This window comes from Octopus bimaculoides, chromosome 25, assembly GCF_001194135.2.
Source record: "Octopus bimaculoides isolate UCB-OBI-ISO-001 chromosome 25, ASM119413v2, whole genome shotgun sequence".
Taxonomy (NCBI): Eukaryota; Metazoa; Mollusca; class Cephalopoda; order Octopoda; family Octopodidae; genus Octopus; species Octopus bimaculoides.
In genome coordinates this window covers 22,253,738-22,259,488 of record NC_069005.1, presented here as the reverse complement: position 1 = coordinate 22,259,488, position 5,751 = coordinate 22,253,738, and the positions used below count along the sequence as shown (strand labels likewise).

The 5,751-nt window shown below is 38.2% G+C and overlaps 1 long non-coding RNA gene across 3 annotated transcripts in view; it reads left to right on the top strand.

Annotated features, from left to right (window-relative positions):
* Window positions 1–5,751, top strand: part of LOC128250819 (uncharacterized) — a 368,397-nt gene that overhangs the window by 128,047 nt on the left and 234,599 nt on the right. For all 3 annotated transcript variants that reach the window (XR_008266801.1, XR_008266800.1, XR_008266802.1), the window contains exon 2: window positions 2,505–2,580. This is a non-coding gene — a long non-coding RNA (uncharacterized LOC128250819). The remainder of the gene's footprint in view (window positions 1–2,504; window positions 2,581–5,751) is intronic.

Below are 5,751 nucleotides of genomic sequence, written 5' to 3'. Positions count from 1 at the left end.
GTGATATTAAACATCCGTGTTTTTTGTTGTAATAAGGCTTACCGATGTCACTGGTACTGTGGAGATTACACTGTGTAACCAAATTTTATTTCTTTTTTTTTTTTTTGTATTTGGTCAGTAAGTGCCATTTCCTATTTGCTTCTATGTAGAAATCAAACGAAATGACTACTACTCCCTTCAAACTTTGTTTTGTTTTTTTAACTGGACATCAATGTTTTGAAGCTGGCCTATTTTCCATTACATTTCAGACAGATTCAGCGCTCATTTGCTGAAGCAGAAATATCGTTATAGCAAATATTCTGCTTAACCACTTGAGCATGTCTCTTAGTAGCTGGCAATATATGCATCTCTAATCATGAGCAGGAATAGTGGGGGGAGCATCATAGCCATATGTTGAGAGATTTGGTGGGGGGTTGAATAAATGTAAGAAAAGCAAAGATTGAAGGGAGTATTAACCATTTTTCATACTTCCTGGGAGTAAGCAAATAGGAAATAACAGTTGCTACCCAAGGACAAAAATCGTATTATATAGTGTTATTATATAGTGTTATCCTTGCAAGAGTTTCACTTGCATGCAAGTTTATGTTTAGGCTTGAGATGGGATCGCAGTTGAGCTTTTCTTGATACGTAAGTAAATGTGTCTCTTTTAGCACTGATGGCGTGACCCCCATTTGAAGATGTTTTCGAGGGCTCTGGTTTATGGGTCAGTGCAGATTTAGCTGAGGTGTTTAGGTTGCGTAGTAAAGTTGAGGAAAAACGGAGTAGTATCATCTGTGTATGACAGCATTGCTGAAAGGTGATGGCATGTAGGTTCACCAGCGCTAGCTCCACCACCAGCACCACCACCCGCCATCAGCGCCGGCACGTCCACCACCACCACCACCACCATCACCACCATCACCACCGCCATCACCACCGGCACCAACACCATCACCACCATAACCACCACTACCGCCGCCGCCACCACCACCACTCACGCTCGCCAACACGAAACAGTACCTTTAAACCTCTCTTGTGTTGTACCCTCACACACTCTCCACTCTTTCCTTTCTTTTTCCTCATCTTCCCACCATGTTGTGACTTCGTGTCTCAAACTTTACATTTTTTCACATAGTCTCCTTACTCTCACACCTTCCCCTACAATTTCATTTACTTCCTTCCTTTCTCGTACTCTTACCCTCTCTTTTTCTCTCTCTCTCTCTCTCTTGTACACACACACACACACGCACACGTACACAACAAAAAGTCTCTCACATGCATGTGTATATATGCATACACATGCATAAATATACGGATAAATGTAGATAGAATGACAGACAGACAGATAGATAGATAGACAGATATATGGATGGATGGATAGATAGATAGAAAGTGAGAGTTAGACAAACATAGACATGGAGAGAAAGATAGAGAGAGAGAGAGAGAGAGAGACAGACACAGACACAGACAGAGAGATGGGCGAGATGGAAAGAGATGGAAAGAGATACACAAGAATACAAGCATATACATAAACATTCACTTCGTACCAGTCACTCTTTATCTCTTCGCACACTTGGACACACAGACGCACGCATATACACGCAGCTGCATACGTGCATATAGTTACATAGATATGCACATATGTACATGGTGATAGTGACTGAAATCTCCACCTTCATCAATCCATTTTCCGTTGAACCGATACGAGGACCTTTACGTGCTCGCTCGACATGCTAGAAATACCAGCCAAATGATGATTATAATCATCATCAGAGGAGGAACATATCGGCTTTAGTCATTGCTGCGGTTGGTGGCGTTGCTGCTGATGGCACCAATAGTGGTAATGTATGTATTTTCAGATACAGAATGTGTGCCCTTTCACTGTTATCACAATACACCGACGTTTTTCTGAATTTAATATTTCTACTCTGAAAATGTCCACATCCATGTCCGAACTTCTATTAAAAAGATCAACGAAGGCCGAAATCACGTGATTTGGTAGTCTTGGTGCCATGGGTGGCGGGGATTTGTCTCCCCGCTAACGATATAAACAAGAGTACATTTTGTATCAAAAGCCAATATGAGAGTTTCTTTATAGTTTGTTATAACAGAACAAACACGTTTAAATGGAGATAAATATTACTTCTCCGTTATCAATACTGCTTCTGTCGTCAATATATATTTTTTAACAAGTTCACTGGCTAATCGCGACACCAGTGCCTATTCTGGAACTGTTTTTCTATATACTGTTGGCAGGAAATTGAGTCGCTGCTACCTCTAGCGGTCGAGTTTCCATCATTGACATGACCAAAGAAGGTCGAAACCACGTGATTTATCTCCCCCTAGCGATATAAACAAGAATGCATTTTGCCCCCAAAGCCAATATGAGTGTTTCTCTCATTGTATCTACAGCAGTATAGTCTGTTCTAATAGAACATCCATGTTTAAATACTACTTCTAGTGTAACATACTTCCTTCCATTGTATCCTTAAAATAAATAACAAATGATGTATTATTTCATTTAGATCGAAAGTACGAACAATTCAACATGTCTGATTAACAAAGTTCTGTTGGCGGTTGTTTAATCACATTTTCGGCAAGGTAAGATTGAAATATTTATCGTTGTACGTGTTATTGTCACTTGCAGTTATATCAAATCTTTTCTCACTCTGATAGCTTTTTAATGGATGAACAATGGTTCTCTGAGTTACCTATTTGAAGTTATGTAGACAAAGTCGTGAAATGCTAAGCGTCTTTTATCAATTCTCTGCCTACATATCCGTTTCTATGTGCTAACAAAAGAAAGAATACTTGACGGCAGTATTCCATTGCGGAGTTTCTTCGTTCGAAACTTGATGAATTCCTGTCACTAATATTTTCTTGATCTTTCAGACAAAAAAAGTTCTGTGTATGAGCATGAGTGATGCACATTTATATAGATACATCAGTCTTGGTCTTGCACACACTGAAGTTGTTGTCTGTCAACGTTTTCTGCCTTTTATGCTGTACGTACTTGGTGGCGATCTCTTTTTTCTTGAATTTCATGGGGTTAGTCATCAAAGTGGGATGGCATAAACTTGTCGGTACCTCATGCCAAGCTTTTGACATGATCAATCCTTTCTATGGTACGTATTTTTCGTGCTAAGTACCCATGTATTAACTTCTCGATGAACTGACCCATTTTTTTTTATTTTGTTCTCCTGAAAAATAAATTTTACCAATGCTCTTTGGAGAGAGATCTGTATCTTATTTCATACCTCTCCTCATTAGCTACCCTAATTATGTTATTGATTTCATGGTCGCAAACTTGGGCGGGCAAGGTAGTTACAGGTCTCTTTCATCTGTTATAGATGTTTCAGTGTTGCAACGCATGCCTTTTATGACAACAATCCAGATTTAAGACTACGACCACCATCCTTGCGTGGGAAGTATAGCCTGTCTACATCTCCATTGATGTTGAAGTATCCTGCAATACTGAGCAGCTTGCGAGTTGGAACATCTGTCTCATTAAGTTTTTCTTGACAGAGTTAAAGCCGGTTGTAAACAAAGCGACAAGACTTTTTGAGCTAAAAGAGTACTCGGTGTTTGTAAATATGTGGTTGAGTTGGTAAGTTGATTGATCTGTTGATACATTCACCCAAGTGTGTACATCTATACACATAAGAATTTCAGATACAGAATTTTTGGAATGTCTTACAGATCTTCTCATGCATGTATGTATGTATGTATGTATGTATGTATGTATGTATGTCTCTTCTATTTTTTAATCATTATAAATCTTTCACTGAAGAGTGAGCCGGTTTCCAACAAAGATACAAGGCTCCATCTTTGGGATGTAGTTAACAGACGTTCACATTTGGAACTTGAGAAAAATCTTGCATATTTTTACTGTTCCACTCACAGATTGCACTTTTAATGTTCGAATTAGTCGGTCGATTTCTCTTTCTGAAAATCCCAGTTTAATCAGATTCTCCTTTAAGCATTTACTAACGAAACCTAGAGCTCTAATTATTATTGGTATGAATATGAATTCATAGTCTGGATATAGAAGTTGGAGGTTTCGAAACAGTTGTCCATAGATATTTATATCTGCAGGGCAGCTGACCTCTATGATGGTACATACCTTTGCCTCTCAGTCCCAAACGACAATATCAGGCCTGTTATGTTCACATTTCATAGAAGTTTTGATGAGAATATTCCACCAGTATTCCTTGAGTTGGTGTTTATGAATGTATTCCATAACAGGGGGGGTTTCTAAGTTTATTTCAGAGCAGTCTTTTCTAAGGATGGCATTGTAAATTGTTTTGGGAGGTAGTACCGTGACGACATTTTAGGACAGCTGCTAATCACATGCGTAATGTCTTCCACAGAAACATGACATAACCTATACACGCGGTTGCACCTCGGGATTACAAGAGCGTCACTGTATTTCTTGTTCACCAGGTACTTTGTGGTAATTTCCTGCTCCTGGATTGCAAACACATAGCCTTCAAAGTGTGATGTGATGTCGTATGTATGTATGGATAAATGTATGTATGTGCATATACACATGCATACACATACGTATATGTACATACATATGCATAAGTATATATGTGTGTGTCTATCTATCTATTATATCTATCTGTTTGTCTGTCTGTCTGTCTATCTATCTACATATATATATATACACACACACGCACGCACGCGCGCGCGCATACAAACTCACACACATATATACACATATGTATATTGCTATTAGAGGCGGAAGAAATATTAGTCCAGAATAGCATTCTATATATCTTACTTAACGTTGATATACTGTAAGAAAGCCAGAACACTGTGGTCTTCGTCCATGAGAAAGCAACTTCTATGAGCGTAGAGTGCTAAAAAGCGCAGAAAGACCAGTAGCAGCGGCGGTGGATTTGCTAAATCCATCATTTTTGCGTATTTGTGCGTCATCGGTATCATGTATCAAATGCATGCTTAGAACAAATTTCGTTTCTACTGATACAGAAAAACAATTATTAACAAATCATTAGTGTCGCAATTAGCTTGCGAGTTAGAATAAAAATCGTTATTAGCGAGGAAAGCAGTACTGGTTCAAAATAGCATCCTGTCTATTGTACTTAACATGGCTATATTAAGTGAGATATGCAGAATGCTATTTGGAACTAGTACAGCTTCCGTCGCTAATAAGGAATTTTTGCTTAGAAGACAGATTTTGCAACCCTGGTGATTTGTTAATCACTGATTTTCTATATCAGTAGAGGCAAAACATGCCTAAGTATGTGTTTGATAGAGGATATCTTCTACTGATGATGTGTAAGGACACAGAAATCTGCTACGGGACACTTTTCATCTGCTGCTGATATATTCTGTATTTTTAGCACCATACATCTATACGAGAAACTTTCTCAGAGCGAATACTGCAGTTTTGTGACTTTCAAACGTTAAGACATGCATACATACATAGGTACGTACGTGCATACATGCATACAAGCATAAATATATAATTATACACACAAACACATACACACAGACACACACACACACACACACACACACACACACACACGTGAACACACAGGCACATACACAGCCACACACATATGCATATATATATATATTTTATATATATTTTATCTATAAAGCTCAATTTAATTTCAATTTTTTATAAATTGATTTTAATTGAGTTTTTACCTGTAATTTTGGATTTTGTCCCTAATATTATTATATATATATGCATGTGTATATATTGTGTGGAGGTGTATGTGCGGAAGTATACACACG